The sequence below is a fragment of the Anomalospiza imberbis genome, chromosome 12 (assembly GCF_031753505.1).
Source record: "Anomalospiza imberbis isolate Cuckoo-Finch-1a 21T00152 chromosome 12, ASM3175350v1, whole genome shotgun sequence".
NCBI classification, from domain to species: Eukaryota; Metazoa; Chordata; class Aves; order Passeriformes; family Viduidae; genus Anomalospiza; species Anomalospiza imberbis.
Window position 1 is genome coordinate 11,249,463 of NC_089692.1, and position 18,551 is coordinate 11,268,013.

General features: G+C 38.7%; 2 long non-coding RNA genes across 4 annotated transcripts in view; one reads left to right on the top strand and one right to left on the bottom strand.

Moving 5' to 3' along the window:
• The window catches only part of LOC137481199 (uncharacterized), a 260,106-nt gene that overhangs the window by 178,021 nt on the left and 63,534 nt on the right, over window positions 1–18,551 (bottom strand). The gene's annotated exons all lie outside the window — the stretch shown is intronic.
• LOC137481195 (uncharacterized) lies at window positions 33–13,823 on the top strand. Its single transcript, XR_011003391.1, has 3 exons — window positions 33–141; window positions 12,243–12,335; window positions 13,647–13,823. It is a non-coding gene; the product is annotated as an uncharacterized lncRNA (long non-coding RNA).

The window sequence follows — 18,551 nt, forward strand, 5'->3', positions numbered from 1 at the left end:
GCTGGGCAACACGCGAGGGGGACACGAACGCTGCCTTCCGAGAGAAAGTATAACCTCGCAAGAAACTGAAAAGAGGTGGCAGGAAAGGAAGGGGAACGAGATTGTAAGGCGTTTAGAAAGCCCTGGACAATTCCAAATGCTGTGAGTACAACCAAAAATCGTTGCAGGATCTGGATCCAAACCAGCAGCAATGAGAACGTGTTACTGTAGTTTTACCATGGCAGCATATATGCCATAGCTACGCTGCAAGGAACAGCACACCAAGAGAAGTGTTTGATGTAGAACTTTTAACTTCTGTTTCACACTTATTTTCTGTTTAAAAGCACAGAAATCTGCTGTCAAATAAACTTATTCTTTCTAATGGAAGTTTATTTAATCTCCAGCTTTACCACAAGCTGTTCCCCTCCATCTTAAAATACACTCTTTCAATAAAGTAAAAATCCTAATTTCTATTGCAAGGCATGCAGTTACCTCAAATAAGCATGTTAAAAAAGCACAGATTATTTGGCAGGGGGCAGGGAGGATTGCCAGCTTTTAAACATTTACATTTTCATGTCTCTCCAATTAGGAAATTAGAAACAAAATGATCAGCTGAAATTTAAACCTAAATGCTTTTGAGGCAGTTCCCTTGTCCATTTTTTCTTTACTGCTTTTACAACAGAATCTGAATCTATTTGTTATTTCAAGTGTTGGCCTATTTTCAGCAGTGATTATGATGGTACCACAATGTGCAACTTGACATCTCCTCCTCTCCTCTCATTCAACGTCTCCCAGGGCCCAGCCATTTCACACAGGCTTGCTTTAGGCATTTATTAAATATGCACCTTCCAGTAGGGTTTAAAAACACCAACTAATCTCATCAGAGGCCAGAGACCTCCAGATATGTAAATCTACATCTGTTCCTCTTCAAAGGAAAGATTCTCCTGGATTACTCCAGGAGAAATGCATCCCACCCGGATATAGCCACTGAACCAGAGAAAAAGAACTCCCATGGCAAACGTGCCACCTCAAACTCACCAAGATCCAACGACAATGAAATTACACTTAATGTAATTCACTGTTAGCTTTAAGGAGCAATTAAGTAAAAGGCAGTACAGCACTTGCCGTAGGCTGTTGGTTCCAACAGGGGCCAGTGGAAAGAGGCATATAATGTTAAAATTGGTAATGTTAGTATTAACATAAGGATGAACTGTAGGTGGCTGCTCGACTACAGTGCAGCAAAATAGCAGAGTCCATTAACAAGCAGCAATCACCCTTCCCTTTTTTCTTTTTTAAAGTGTGCTGTAGATGTTTGCCAGTGAAAGCATGCAGCAATAATTAACTATTAGCTTGTTTTATTTAAAAAAACCCCAGAATTCTCTCTCTTCCTCCCAAGAGCCCCACCAGTATCTTCACCTTCTCATACTGAGAGGGGAGATCAAACAATTTTATGAAAAATACTTCAGAGCTATTAGAGAGAGATTACACATTTTACTTCACCAGAGCACTCTCACACCCAGCACATTCACTTCTCAAGTAAGAGTGAGCCTTTACTTGGATTTTTACATGCCCTTTTGTATAATACAGTTTTAAATGTGAGCACAAAGGACTTTTCTCAGCACCAAGTCAAGTTCTGTACATGTATGATGAGTTTCACATTATTATTAGAGATGCGTACATGTACCAAAAATATAGCCTTAAAAGACACAAATTTGTAATACAGAAATTAACATGAGATCTAACGTGTTTTTCATTCACTCATATCCCCATGGTTTCCTTGACTACAATTCAGATTCAGAATTTGACCATTACAAAAAATAATCTGGGTGTTCTATTGTCTCCTGTTTCTATATTTTTGTTTGACAGACTTTTTGTAAGCTTCAGAATTTTTGGCTGATTCAGACAAATAAATACAGTCTATCTTATTTGGGAAAAAGGTATTGGATAGTACATGCAAATATTTTTAAAAAACAGTCCTAAAGTACAGCAGATAATTTTGTAATTAAATAATTTACTCAAGTTTCAGATACTTAAAATACATTTATATATATTTCTGAGATTCTGAAAAACTTCTTGGCTAAACACAGTCTGTACATTCTGGGTTTCATATAACTAGAAGAGGCTGATGTAGTGATTTTACTATGCTTAAGGTTTATAAAAGCACAGCTTTATGATTAAGGGGTTTGAAGATTTTTATTTTATTTATTTACTAACCAGGCAAAATGTAGCAACTACAAAGATCTGGGGGATATATCCCTTAAGAAATACAGAAGATAGGTGAAAAATCGTTTTGAAAAGAGTGAAAGGCTTATTAAATTATTTAAAATAAAAGTTCATGTCTAATGAAGCCATCACATAAAATTGAAACTCATATGTTCAAATACGGCTTATATTTTTCTCACAGATAAGATCTGAGCAAACTCTTTAAAAGTCAACATTTTCTGTCATAACAGCAGTTCTACCTCTCACATGGCAAACAAACTACACAAAAAGGAGGGAAAGATGAAACAAGGGATATGGGCAGTGTGAATGGACCTAAATCTTTTAATTAACACCCTCTGAAAAGCACATTTTTTTTCCACCAAACTAATAAAAAGTGTGAGTGTGGGGTCTTTGTTGTTGCTCAAGCCTTGCCTGTGCTCTAAGGAACTGAGGAAAGGCTAATCAGGGTTATTTAAAGCCACTTTCTACTTGCCAGGCTCCAATATCTCATTAATTCACTCTTAGTTGGCATCATTGTCTGATAGTGTTTGAAAACCACCAAAGAAACAAGGATTTCCCCTAATCCTGTCCATCAGAGGTAACTCTCTGGAAGACCCTACCACACCACAGTATGTAGGACATGGGATACAAGTGTGCACATAGGGAAATTCACTGTTTTCATGCAAACTACTGCTCTCTGTAGCTCAATACATACCTGACAAATCTAATGAGAAGATGCCTGTTTAGGCCTGAACTTTATAATAAAAAGAATAGATGTTATGATGATAGTGTAAAGAAATCATCCTGAATAACTAATCTTTGCTTGAAACTATTGCCTGGTTTCTTTAATCATATTTGCAAGAGTTTGACACTAGAAAAATTAATAGTTGGTCACGTGCATATTTTACTTGAGTAAAGAAAGATTTTGACCATGGTCACAGGTCAGAAAAGCAATTGTTTCAATGAGTTTGTTGTCATAAACTATAGCATTGAGTTAAAGATGAGGACTGCTGTTCTGGGATATTTGTCATGGAACAACTCTAACCCTGGGGACTGGAGGAAAACCATCATGCATATCTTCAACTGAGCGATATCTTCATCCTTGTCATGTTCAGAGACAGCTGAACTGAGCATTAGTTACCTTTCCAAGAAGTTTCTCCTCTGTACAAACCAGCATTTATTGCCCATCAATACTAAAAACAACATTTATAAACACAACCCAATGATGTTTTAAAGCATCAGCACGTCACTGAGTACTCCCTGCCTGGTGGTTGCCTTTCTATGACCAGGTCAGGCCACTCCTGGGAACCATCTGGCTTTCAGACCTAACTCTCTTCACATGGCCCCAGTTTCTCTTTAATTCCTGTAAAGGGAGCAAAATAAGATTCCCTTACAAGCTGACTGCAGTGGAACAGCCCAGAACCACAGTTCCCAGTTTAGTGTCATAAATACTTAAATGTTTTAAACTTCTGATATTTTACTTATTTTGTAATGCGTAATTTGCCATTTGATTTCTTATTTTTTATGACCTAAAAAGCAAAGTTAAGTTTGTAAGGATGTTGTAAAATTTCCATTATAGAGTTATAACCCAGAATATCCAATTGTTATGGCCATACTTATCTTTTAATGAATATTTACTATACAAGCTAAGCAGGAAAGATTCAGATGTTTCACTGTATGAAGCACCTTCAAACCCTTCCAAGGAAGTGCATCAGTCCACAAATTATCTTTATAGTTTTACAAAACCAGGATCTCTCTTCACTCTTTTATTTTAGGGTGAGTCAAAAAATTCAGGAAAAGCACGTATATGATTCGTACTGTAAACACAGGTGAACCATGATAGAGGCAACATGAATTACCATAAATCCCCACATCCCAGTTCAGATGCCATTAGCACTGGATTTATTGCTGAGCTCAAAGCTCTCAACACCATTGATGGCACAGATATTCACAGTTCATGGAAGACACACGTGAAACAGGGGAGTGTGCATCTATTTCCCACTGACTTTAATTTCTCCTGTTTATAAGTACATTTTATCCTGCACTGCTACAATAAAAGTCTTCTAGAGTTAACAGTAGACATAATAAACAATTACTTCATCAGCAATCGATTGCAGACCAGCAGGGCAGTGGCATTGCTTAGTGCTGCTATCACTGTGCACTGATACCTTCTGACAGTCTTCAATATTCCTCTGTGTCACTAACAACTGTTCCAGACTCAGAACTCTTCGTTCATTTTTTCACATTTCTAAGTGCAGTTTCAGTTTTAATCTATATCTTTAGAAAGAGCTTACTTTGTCTCATGCATTTTATATGCCCTTTACTATTATGGGGAAGGAAAATGTAAGTATTGATTCTGGACTAGGTAGGATTACTGAATCACAAAGATGTATGCTGAAACTGCAGCATAAAATGTATTCTATAAAACAAAGTGAAATAAGTGGAAAATGATTGAAGCACAAATTGTTTATGAATCCCTATAGAACACAGTGTTGTATAAACCAAAAGGGAGAGAAGTCCTTATACCAAGCAGTATAAAACCTAAATAATAGAATTTTTCCTGCACCTGATAAAATCAACACACAAATAGGGAGATTATGCCCCAAAATTTTTAATTAATAGCAAGCCAAACATACCAAAGTTTGTGGGCCTCAAAATTTTACCAAAAATGGTAGTGTCTTTAAACTTTAAATAGTGGGAACAATTTAATAAATCTTCTTAAGGTACATGGTTTCATTAAAAGATCACTTAGTATTTACATCAAATCCAAGGAATGCAGGGTTATAGAAAAAAGATTTCACATTTAGTTTGAAATCTGTATATTTTCAAATCCTCAAGTTAGCTAACAGTGAAGGTATTTCAGAAGCTAAAAATATTAACTTTTTGTGTATTTGTGCCATAATAAACATGGATACAACAATACCCCATATAAAATGAGACTCTAGTCGGTAGACTAATGTAGACAAATGTGTGCTTTCTATTGCACTGGACACCTCACCTTATTTTATATTACAATGCTACTTTATTGCCTCTGCTGTGGTTGTGAAGTGTCACCAATTCTCTGGCTAATTAAAAGATGGGCAGCAGATTGCCATTAATGAGATTTGGCTTCCACAAAATAAGGCTCTCTTGGTGTGTGGCTGCGTAAGTCAGCTAAGAGAATCAGACCTCCCCTTAGATGAAGGGAATCTGTACAGATCACATCGAAGTAAATCTAAAAGTAATCCGCTGTATAAAGGAATGAGCTTTTTGCAATTGTATTTTTGAGTGTATGCAGGGGTCCCCCTTAGGGTTTTGCAGCCACAAAGATATCACACTCACTTGAGCTGGGATCTTGGAAGAAATACATAGCCAACAGAAAAAAAAGCTTTCAGGTCTCCTGTATATGTATATGACCACATAAAAAAACCCCAAATCTAGCTAAAGCTATTCTCCTCCATGCTTCAGTGGAGATGGAGGAGAAATAAAAGTGATACTAACATAAAAAAATTACCACTAAAGGACTTCTCTTAAGACTTTTATCCCCAGTAAGACCTTTATTCTTCTGACCTTTATCAAGATCAAAAAAGATCAAGAGGCAAAAGAGCTTGATTTCTTGTGTGGTAATGACCCTATTTTAGCAAGTTACTATCCCATTAAAAAAAAATAAACAATATCGTCTCTTTTCACAACTCTTACCTATTAAGACAAAAATGTACTGAATTCAGTGGAACTTCACCTAGCCCATGCTGCTTGAACAAAGGCAATGTAGCACCTTCTCCTTCTGGAAACCCACGACTGGTGAAGCTTTCTGGAGAGGAAGCCCCAACACTCTACACCCAAAGAGCAGCCAGGACAACCCAGTCCACTGGTGCCCCTTCTGCATGCCAGGACAGGAATTTCACACTGGGGATTCCTCACCCTCTGGCTGTTACCCAAATCCTGCATTCCCAGAGGAGTCTACCCAAGAAATGGCACCCAAAGTTGTTTCATAAGATCTGAAGATTTCATATCAAAGCTGGAGAAACTCCAGTGGAAATTGCACCATATGCCTGTATGTCACTCTTGAATTTATAAAGGTGGTATTAATCTCTAGAAGAGATTTTTCTAGTCAAGTTACTCCTGGAGTGAATTCAGCCCAAGATTCTTTGAGTTATTTTCCATTCTCAATGTTTTAAATAACTCTCAACAAGACAAGCACATGCATAGGATGCCAATCCACATGCATCAGAACCTAGGGCAGCAACTCTCTCCATGGGCTGAGAAAAATTTTATGCATCATCTTGTCACTCCTTCATTTTCCATTAGGTGGGATAAACACTTGCTGGATCATCAGAGAGCAGCCACTGTTTGAAACAGATCTGCCAACACAGGCTGTTGGGCAGAGCTCAGATAATAGTTCTTATTTTCCTAATCTCAGCAATATATATTTCATATATAAATAATTCCTGATATATATGTATGCCATATTTATCTATATATGACATAAAATATACATGACCTGCACACATAAAATTCAAATACAGACCTTAGAACTAATAAATACAGATTGCCATTCCAAGTCTTCCCAACAGCTTTCCAACCTGCCTTTTTTTTTGTGTGCAGTTGTGTTTGACATCAGTCTGAGCTGCAATTTGAGGGCCTGAAAGTTCAAAGTCATGTCAGAGTTTCAGTCCCCTCTTTCTCTCTCTCACTTATTTGAGTTGTTTCTGCTTTTGGTATTTTCTTTGGAAGTATGTGTTTTCAGCAGCTATCTCAGGAGAATGAGTTATGCTCTCTTCCCAAATCTGTAGAGAACTTTGTCTTGCTTTCCTCATACATAAAATAAAGTCAGAATTTAAGTCACCAGTTTTAGAAACAATGGATCTTTTGAAGTACTTTGATGTGCATTGACTCCATATATGCCATATTTTAATAGTTTTAAAATAAACACCAAACTACAGAAACAAAATACATTCAGAGAAGTATTTTAATTAAAGGCACTTTGGTGTCCACATCCACGATACAGAAACTCCTAGGAGACTGCTGATTTGATATACAGCATACGTCTATGACAGAGGGAAGGATCAAAAAATACATGCTTTTTTCCTACCATATAAACCTTTTGTTAGCTCTCCCCCAGTGCACTCAGAGAACTTCCCTCCATCAAGATTAGCTAATCTCCAAGTGATACCAACATAAAAAAGCAAAGCTTTTTCTTGATTGTATTATGACTCGTCCATCATTGGTTAATAGTTTCAATTTAAAAGTGCAAAAGGAAATACTGGCCACAAAGGAATGGCTTTAATTTGAGAAACCTTCCAATTAATAGGATAGCTTCATTAAAAGAGACATTTAAAGTCTATAATATTAACTTAGTGGTGAAAATCTACAGAAATGCAGGATTTTTTTTTTTAATGTACAAAAGTAGCATTACTGACTTTCAACAAAAATCTTAAACAGTTGTCATTATTCAGAGAATGGTTGTAAAGTTAAAGACAGGCAGAATTATGACAGTTTTAGAAGTGTTGGGCTGTTCTGCCTTGTTGGACACTTACCAAATATTATTCAAACTAAATTCATGTGTTTGTACCAATCTTTGATATATATAAAAAAAATTCTTTTATTTCCCCACAAATGTCTAACCTTTGGCCACTCTTTAGTGAAGCTGCATTTTCTACAGTGTACTCTTGGAGAACAAAGTACAACAGCAACTGGCAAAGTTTTTGAACATACTACTGGAGGGAGGCTCAAGGAGCCAAAATCATTATTTTTGTATGGAGTGTTTCATACCAAACACAAACACTGGGGGGTCTTGACTGAACTCCTTTGCCCTCCTGCCGTTTGTGCCTGTGATATTGGGCAATTACACAGCTTTAGCTGAAGTAGAATGTTGGATAGGAAATTTCTCACTTTTTGGGGAGTTTGGACTGCACTTGTCAACAAAAATGAGACCAAATAGCAATCTTAATGAATTTAAAGGGGAAGTCATCTTGCTTCTCTCCTAAGATCTAGCCACCTTCTGTTTTTTCCCTTCTTTAAATAGGACAGACTTTGCTCTATGCAGTTTGAAATTTAAAGGAAACCCACATCCCAACTTAATGTAAAACTACACCACAAATAAGAGTTCTATGGCTGAATAAGTCTGCGGGAGTTGCAATTAATGAGACTTGGCAGTGGCTTTTGCCAGCATGCTTATGCTGCTGCTGAAACACACACACACAGAGGCACAACACAGAGCCTTGCACATTGCAACAGAACTATAAAGGACAGGTTCCATTAATCAAACTACTTTTCTTTTACCCAATACTTATTCCAAATACATTTGCATATTAGAAGGATTCCCAGTGATGAAAAAGCTCTCTCTAATCTTCTTTAAGACATCTTTTAGGAAAAGTTTGGGGTTAATCCTTTTTTTTTTCTTTTGTTTTCACTTTTAGAGCAGAACTCTTCATGTGAATTTTTGTGATTTCTCAACAGATTTCTGTCTCATTTCTACTCTACACTAAAGTCTTTGTTCTAGCACACACATATACCTTTAGATGTATCACACAACAGTAATATACACATAGCTATATAAATCTAGATACTTAGCTCCTTTTTTGCATTCCCATTACTCTTAAGATAAGCAGAGATTTTTAAGCTATCTTGCCTTTAGCACAGAAGTTTATCTATTTTAGCTCCCAAAGGAGAAGTCTGATTAGGAATTATTGAAACCCTCACGTTTAACAAATGGATGTTGCACTTAGTCCCATGATTCAGCTGACATGACTGTGTTCAAAGCTTGGACTCAATGATCTTGCAAGTTTTTTTTTCAACCTCAATGAGTAAATGACTCAGTTGCTCCACTCCAGCTTTTTATCAGGAAATGCCCAGCAAAAATCCACTGGGCACTCCTCAGGTGGCTTTCTGTTTTAGGGCTAAATCAAATCCTGCTTTTCTCAAGGCCAATGCCATCAATTTCACTCAGAGCAGCACTGAACCCCAATATTCACATTGCCTTCCCTGACTGACCTCAGATATTACCAAAAAGTTCCTAAAGGCCTGTGATAGATCTTCACTTGATATCATTTATTTGGTATGCAGAATGGCAAAGGATCTTGAGTTGTGTCAGTGAGGCAGGCTTTCGTATCTTCCTGCTAAGAAAAGTCACCCGAGGCAGAGAGTATGTGCCCTCCACGAACTGATCTCCAGGCAGGCGGAAGGGCTGTTCCCAGGAAGCTGGGGGGAATTACAGACTGGTTTGTGGGAGGTTGTGGGCTCCCTTTCCCCTCTGTTCTGCATCTGGCAGAGGCAGTGAGCTTTCCCCAGTGGGGCAGGCAGTCCCTGAGTGCCCGGGGAGCGGGGAGCAGGCACCGAGGTCACGGAGGCTGCTCCACCTTGGCCTCCCACGGCGCTCAGGAATTGGCACCACGGCGGTGCCAGGCGCTCCGTCCCAGGCCACAGTCAGGCAGCGCACCGACAAACGTCCCGGAACCCAACGTGTACTTTTCAAACACTCAAATTAAAATGCAGATTAGCTTAGCCTATCAGCAGCGGTATAATTGCTGTTTCAGGAGAAAGGCCAGATAACTGCCCTGTTTTCTCATTGTTCTCTTTTAATAAGAGTCAAGTTTGCAATTAAACAACTCCCTAAAAACACATATTGAGACAAATCACACTTTGTTAGTAGGTCGGAGCGCTGGCTCTGTGCCCTATGGAAGGAAGTTACTGATCTGCAAGCAAGGTGTTTCAACACTTACATACTTTAACAGCAGTCATTGCTACAATTTTTAAGTATCTTTCCTGGAAAAAAAAGAAAGGGTTGTCTGCAGCTACAATATTTATTGATCATTTTTCTTCAAATAATACTTAAGAAATACTTGAGAAATAATACTTTCATTCTTCATTATGCATTGATAAGGCAAACGAAGAGCTATATCAGATGATATAAGAGCAACATTCCTCTAAATGTGTAACTCATTCTACCCATATAATCGCATAAGTCTTTTTGAAGTACCTCAGCAGTGAAAAGCTATCAACATCTACAGGCTCTCTTGCTTTAAAATGTCATACTAGGAAAGCAAATCATCTCTTCCATGACTGTAACCAGACTAGCATTACTTCAGCTTTATAGAGCTAATACAAAGATAAACTGGAGATAACTGACTTGTTTGTGGCAGGTCTGATTGTTTGAAGGACACTTCTTTCCTTCTTTTGCTGATTAACTGTATAGTAAATGTTCAAAACTATTTCAGAGATGCCTCAAAAAACTTTTATCCCTTTCCCACCCCAAATTCCTTATCTGTCATGACATCTTTATGGAGGAACCAGTACATGAAACAAACAGAAATACCATAGAGCACATATCTACTGGAAACTCAGCACTGGAATATGCAGAGGCCAATTCAGTCCAAGCATTGTCCACCAGAACCAGTCCTGAATTTGGTGCTGAGACAGTTATAATGAGAGAAAGGACAGCCACTTATTGATTCATCCTTTTTGCTATCCAAAATAAAGTTTACATATTTATAAATGCAACAAAATACATCAAACTATTGCATTGTCCCATGTTTTATGTAGCTCCACATGACTTTCTGCAGTGTTCAAGTAGCCAATTTGCCAGTAGAGCAAATATTTGCAGTATTCAAGTCACCATTTGCAAACAGTTTGCAAATATTTTACCTTTTAAAACCTATGGATTTTGTTGACACTGTTCTATTGCTCTGCTAAATTATGACATTTTTTTTTAAATCAATGGGGAGATACAGAATGAGATCCCCACACTGTTAAAGCTGGTCTGAAAGGCAGTGAAAAGCCTGCAGCTAATGAATATCAAACCGCCCCACTCCAGCACTACTGCAGCCTGGCATCCCAGACTTCCAGACACAGAACAGACACTTCCTGGAGTCTTCAATATGTTTAGCTTCTCTTCTTTGCTTTTGCATAATATTTCATCTAGAAAGTAGGCAAGAAGTCAAACAAAAGCATCCACATAGGTACAATGCACTCTCCAAACCAGGCACAGGGGAATTTATGGGGTCTTATCTGTTCAACACCACAAGATCACAGACAACAGATGGAAGCGAGAACTGAACCTGATCTGAAGTCCTAGAGTTGGATTGAAATATAAAGGAAATAGGGTAAAAGTGGTGATTGGCCTTTAATTTATTTTACTCAGCAACAATTTTTGCTGTTAGAGTACTGAAACTGATTCCAAAAGTAAGAAAACAGAGATCTTAGTCTGTGAAACCTAGTAGAGACAGCTTGGATATTTTACCCCTAACAAAATATAATCTGACCCTTCTATCTATGAGGAATCTGCTCTAATCAATGTCTGAAAGGAAGTGTTGGAATAAATTTTGTTTTGCTGCACTACTTGAAATTGTGACATCCAGTTAAATTTTCTTAATGTTACCAGTGGCAAAAGCACATCTTGTATATATCATGATTTGCTGAAGTTTCAGAACACCCTAAGGTGCCCAGAATATTAATAATCTTGCTTTTAAGGACTAAATCAGTTTGTCTTCTTGTGTTGTTCCAGCAACAGTGGAAACTCTGTTTGCAAAGATGGAGTGCCTTACTACTAGCACTTGAGAGGAAAGAAAAAGCTCGAGTAGCTCATGCTGGGGGTCTCCCCCTTCCCTGCCCTCACAGAACCCCTGCTCAAACACACACAGCTCCCAGGGGACAAAACACACATGCTAAACACTTTATAAAGCAGTGAGCAGTGCAATGGCTTAGCATGGACCCCAAGTAATGCTTTGTGTAATTCCACTGATTTCAGTGGAATTAAACCTTGGTGGCTTTTGGCACAACCAGTCTAGCAGCGTAGAGGGGGCTTTTATTCTGGTTTTGCTGGCACAACGGGGCAATTCACAGAGCACAAGGAATAGCAGCTGCAGTGAGGGGGGCTGTCAGCAAGGACAGGCCCAGGATGAAGGATCAAACAGGAGCTGAAGAATGCCTTGTTTTTATTGGTGCATTAAAAACATAAATAAATCAGGCAGTGCATAGCTCACAACCATGTAGCACTGCTGCCTGCCTTAAAGTCTTAGTGGTGTGCTTTAAGAGTATTCATGTTATCACCTGATCTTTTCTACTTACCATAGTAATTAATGTAGGAGCAGTACTCAGAGGGACCAGCTCCAAGGCCACAGAGGGGAAGAAGAAAGAATACATTTCAAGAGGACTCCTTTTCTCAAATAAATAAAGAGGTACTTGAAAACCATATCAAATATCTAAAGCTGAATTTAATAACCACTTTTTGACAGAGCTTTTTTGTTTTCCATTGAATTATGCAATATTATCTGAAAAGGTAGCATCTATAATTAACTGACAACAGGATTTGAACTAAGTAGGAAGAAATGGTGATTAAAAGCATGTTCTTTATTCCCCAAATTTAGTGAAATTGTACTTAAATAGAGGCTGTAGGGAGACAGGAGCAACACAGAAGCACAAAATTCCCAACTTGTAAATGTGTACAACACTTGTATTTTTTTCTTTCCTGCTAATCTAAACTACTGTGTACATAGATTTCACTCATATCCCCATAACAGTGCCTTTTTTTTTTTTTTTTTTTGCTATGCCTTGTTGCCTGCAGTGGCATTGTCCCTACTGGATCCCAATGGTGTCACTTTGGGCAGGCAGCACAGAGCTCTGCAAGAGCCCAGCTCAGCTTGGCTCTGCTCCCTCCTTACAGCAACTTCTCCCAGGTGCAGCCCAACCTCCCTGCACTGCCACCCCCGTGGGAATGGCAGCCCCAGCTCTGCCACACCACTGGTGCAATGGTGACCTGCCCTCCCCCTGACACAGCAATGCAATGGGCAGTAACAGGCAGGTAACCCATGTCCCATGCATCACAGAGGCACTCCTTGCTAGAGCACATCATCCCCAGAAAATGCCCCAAAAGAAGACTGTCTCTTTCATAATGAATACTCTGGCCCTGCTGAGCCCCTTCCTTCCTGAATTTCTGCTTTTATAAGAAAGCATCCCCTTTGAAGTTCAGAGAGCCAGAATATATTATATTGTTTTAGAGAATCAACGCTTACTGAGTCATGCAAAATTCTTTAATGTAGACTGGATTCAAGAGATTAAGGATGAGCATGTATACTTTAATCCAGAGAAAACTGTACGAAGTAGCTGAGACTTCACTAAACATTTTTGTGAAGTTGTAGAGAGGGTTTCACTCCTTTTGCTCCTACAGCTTTGTCAGTCTCTTCTTTCTCACTCCTTACCTCTGCAGAAGGGCCAGCACACAGCTGCCCCTTCAAATTACTTGTTGCAACTATATGAGTGCAAAGACTACAGATCACTTACACAAACTTTTTTAGTGATTAGCAGTACAGGTTGCAATAAAAAGCAGACAGCTTCTGGTACAGTGAGCTAATTATGTGGTTACTACAAAATAATGGAAACAGAAAGTAATTACACTGTTGTAGGTATTACTGCTAACATACTACCTCTTATCTTGGTAACATTGCAGATAATTAGCTCATGTCACTACACTGGCATTTTTCTCTGAGCAGTTTTACACCTCAAAAAAGTAGAAAAGTTCCATGATTAATAACTACTCCAGAAAGTTTATAAAAGACCCAACTGCTCAAGAGACAAAGGACCACAGAAGCTTCAACTGGCCAAGAGATCAAGTACCAGCAACAAATGCACTCTGTGATGGAAAACCTGATTAAAATTTCTCAAAGAAATCATTATGGGTAAGAAACTAATTGAAAGACCTCCCTCCTGCCAGAGCTTTGCTAGAAAGAGAAGACTTCAAAGGCATAGAGGGAGAGCTAATGTTTTCACACTTAAAACTGAAAAAAGGCAATCCTCATGTTTGTGTTTGTTCAGTACACACTTCTCAAATGTTGCCCCCTCACGCTCTAAATCTGCTGGGTGGAAGATCTAAACCTTGAATATACAATGCTCTTTAGCTGGGGTGTATGGTGCTATTCTTCCATGCTGTGTGCCTGCCTATTCATGCGCTTTTATTCTTTATTCTTCAGACTGATATATAGTAAACAATATGGTTAGCCACTTAGAATTCTCTGGGTTATTAAAATGTGAGTAGCATTTTTTTTCCTCTCTCCTGGATTTCATCTGGAACCACTACCTAATTAATATCCAGAACCCAGCAGGAATCTGAATAATAATAAAAAAAAACTTTTGTTGTTCCTTAAATAAATCTGTGTAATTTAAACCACAATCATGGGGATTTCATCAAAAGTAACTCAGTTCTTCCAAATCCCACACCATCATTACAAACAACTTTGTAGTGCAATTTCTAAGGCAAGATATCTGTTCACTTTCATATTTTAAAGGAAACATTCCTAATGATAGCAAGGATTCATTTTATATGTAAAAAGCTGGGATCTGGATGGTTAGATCACAATGTACTTCCCCATATCTTCTACCAATGCATACACCATACTGTAAAGGATCAGTTCATACAAATCCTTCCTTCTCTCAGAGACACATTGTCTTATCAGTCGAGAGCTAAGGTGCAGTTGGAGTATAATGTAAGTCCATTTCTCACAAGCTTAGAGCTTAAGCACTTTGTTATTGGTTATTAGGGCTGGACTCCTAGAGATAAACCTACAACTACTGTACACCAGTGAAGGGCAAATAAGCAAAATCCCTGACAGAAGTCTGTTGTAAAATGATGAATAAGCCTTCTAAATTGCCATAAGGCGCTAGTCACAATGGAATTGTATTTGTCAGACATGCATTGTAACCCTAAGGTTATCATAGTGGGCCAGCAGATACAGGAGGAGTGCTTAACACTATCACCCCCTAATCATATCTCCTACAGGCTAAAAACTCTGCAGGGAGCATTACCACTTAAAGAGGTGGTAGTGTTTCTATGGACTGAATGCAGACAGCATTTGGTAGAAAGAAAAAACCTATAGAAAAGACTGATAGATATATTCACCCAAGCTGCTCACATGTACACCCTGAATTGAGATATATATAAAAAACAATCCTTGCAAATCATATCCCCAAGGCTAGGGCTCTAAATAATAAAATAGTGTAGATTACTACTTTATTAGTTTTTTAAAAGCTTATGAAAAATTATCTTTTGCCTGTGGAAAGACATTTTATCTGAAATTATAGCAACTCCAACAGTTTTAAGATATCAAATTTAGAAACTAAGCAGCTGTAGGAAATAAATGATATACCCTATTCTTGCAAATTAAATTCTCTAGTTCTAGTCCCCTATAAGTTATTTAATTGTATTATTCTTAAGCTTGACTAACACTGATGTACATTGGAAACCATGACTAGCTAATATTCTGAATCCTATTTATTACCAGATATGGCCAAAAACATGACAACACGCTTTTCCCCCACTGAAAAATAATAACTCTTGCAAAAATATTTGCCCTCATAACTCTCTGACTGGAAATGATGCCAAATTATCAGACACATACGAGTGAGTGAAAGCAGTTCCAGACTAGTCCTCAGCCTAGTGATTAGGACATTCCTGCAAGAAACACGAGCATCCTCTCATGATTCAGAGGAAGGAACTGAGCCTGGCTTTCTCTGCAGCCCAGATGACTGTTCTGGTCACTGGGCTATGCTGTCATCCTGCTCACTTGCTCTATCCCCCCCTGCCCATGGCCACGAGGACATTCAATTATTTATACCAAGTGGAACAACTCCAACAAGAGAGATTGAGGCACATTGCATGCACCTGCTCTTCCATTCGTATTTTGCACATTAATAAAAATTTCAAAAGCTTGACTCTTTTACGACAAAGGATCATTTTCTGGCCAATCCTATGCATTATGTGACAAAAGAGAAAAGAAAATGCTTAAAGCATTTGTAATAGTGTATTTTAGCTTTTCAACTGTTCTTTATAAATGTGTGCACTTACAAACACATGTAAAATACGGTAAATATTCAGAAAGGAGAAAAATAAAAATTAAGCACCTCTGATCATTTTAATGAATGTCAAATAAATAGATTCCTCATTCTCATAACTGAGCACTAAGTAGTTCTCATTCTCATTTCAAAGATTATCAGCATTTTAGTAGCATTTTAGTTTTTAAATATTAGGCATGATGTTAAATACAGCAGAAAGAGCAAAATACAAATCCATTCAAGGAAATGTACTAAAAATCCATAAAAAGAAGATGGGGGACTGCTGCATTAAAGCAGTTTTAAAGTACAATCACACATGATAACAAATAGAAAAAAAAGTAGAGTTGTGCCTCACAATGCTTCTGCAGTCTTTGTGATGATTTAGAAAGCATTTTGTATTCATTCATGCTTAGGCAAACAAGAAATTTAAATATCAACAGCTTTACAGTGATACAGCAACACAGCAGAAATGTTGGTTTTGCTGAATGTATGAAGATATAATTAAAAGCCCAGTTTCTTGGTGTTCCTTATATGATGTCCTTAACTTTTGGCCATTCATATGGACCTCTAGTGCTTGATATCACTATATATGCCCTTTGGAGTTCCTTCTGGTCAAGTAAAGGCAAAATCAAGCTCCTTCACCCAAAATATTGAACAAGTAACAGAATACATCAACATTTTTCCAAAGAGAAGAGACTGAATTTCAATACTTGTGAGATTAAAATCACACAGAAAAATTGATATGGTCTTACTGACACAATATTGGACAATAGATTTGGCTGCAGATATAAGAAAGTTTCTTGTACTCAGCAAGGAGAATATTCTCCTGCTAGGTCATGGAGGGCATGAAAGGCAGAGGTCCCTGTTTCCTGATAGGTATCTCTCTTCTCTTATGCCATGCCTCACTGGCTCCATTGCAAATTAATATGATGAAGATTTACACCTCTGGAGGCTGTAGCAATGCTTTTCAGGAAAACGAGCCCACCTTTTGGCTCTTCAAGCCAAGAACTCAATTTCACTGATTGCTTGATTTATAGCGCAAAAGCACTTATTGCAATTTACATGTGCACTGCTCTCACTCTTTCTTGGCCCAGGAAAATCATTGTTTAAGTAAGGATAACAATAGGGTCTTGCCATAGAAATTAAGATGTTGCTGTTTCCCATTTAGAAGAAAAGACTAAAGCTATCAAGAGGAGTAGAAGGATAAGGCAAAGAATTAAAAACTGTCTATCAAGGGAAAATTCCTCAGTACTTGGACACTGAGTGTCCAACCAAAGTTTTTCTAACTTTTCTAACTTTTTCTTTTTATTTTGAGGTTTACACAAACAAAGCACCTTCTCTCTAGCATATTGCAATTCCATATGTAGGCAGACAAGTATTTAATGTGATGTGCAGCATGAACCCACCTTCTATGTACTTCTCTATTACTCTGTACTTCTCTATTACTTCTGTATGAAATATTCTTTTTCCTTTTAGTGAAAGAACCAATAAAACCTCTCACACAAGCTGAACACCCCCTTCCCCCCCCTTTTTTTTTTTAAGCTGCATTTGACATGCAGCCAGTTTAAGCAGTTAAAGTCGTTGCTCAAGTGGCAGGCAAGTAGATAAAAGCTCCCTGTCTGGAAAAGCTGGGCAAGATTTTACAAGGTGCTGTGAACTGCTGGCATTGCAGTTCCATTCTAGAGGGACTAAAGAACGAGATTGCGAAAGGTGGGCTACAGAACTACGAATAAAGGATTAGGAAAAAAATCAAACTTTCCTGTGTGATAAAAAAATACAAGAATCTCTGTACAGCTGAGGAATATGCAGTCTGGGATGCACAACTTATACCAGAGTAGCTTGTTCTGCATTGCAGATACATGAATAGCAGCCATTAAAGTAACTTTTGAGGCTTTAACCCCTGGGATCAGCAATGGTAGATCATATTTTCTTTTCCATTCAATCCTGAATTTACAAAAATCTTCCTCCAAGTTCTCCTGATCGTTCCACCAGCATTTAGCTCCAACACACACACTTACAAGTTACCCAGCCTCTCTGAATACCCCCAGCAAGTCAACTTCTACAGGAAAACAGGTTGAAGAACTCCCCCCGACATCAGTGACAGCTGCCTGTAATATGTTCTAGTGGCTGATGGTGGTGTTTCATGCAGGGCACCAGCTGTCCCACACGGACAGAGCTGCTGAGGAGCTCATCGGCTGTCCCACAGGGACAGAGCTGCTGAGGAGCTCATCGGCTGTCCCACACGGACAGAGCTGCTGAGGAGTTCATCGGCTGTCCCACAGGGACAGAGCTGCTGAGGAGCTCATCGGCTGTCCCACACGGACAGAGCTGCTGAGGAGCTCATCGGCTGTCCCACACGGACAGAGCTGCTGAGGAGCTCATCGGCTGTCCCACAGGGACAGAGCTGCTGAGGAGTTCATCGGCTGTCCCACACGGACAGAGCTGCTGAATTCATCGGCTGTCCCACACGGACAGAGCTGCTGAGGAGTTCATCGGCTGTCCCACAGGGACAGAGCAGCTGAGGAGCTCTTCCTTGGCGCCTTCACCCCTTGTCGCTCGGCGGCGGCGCA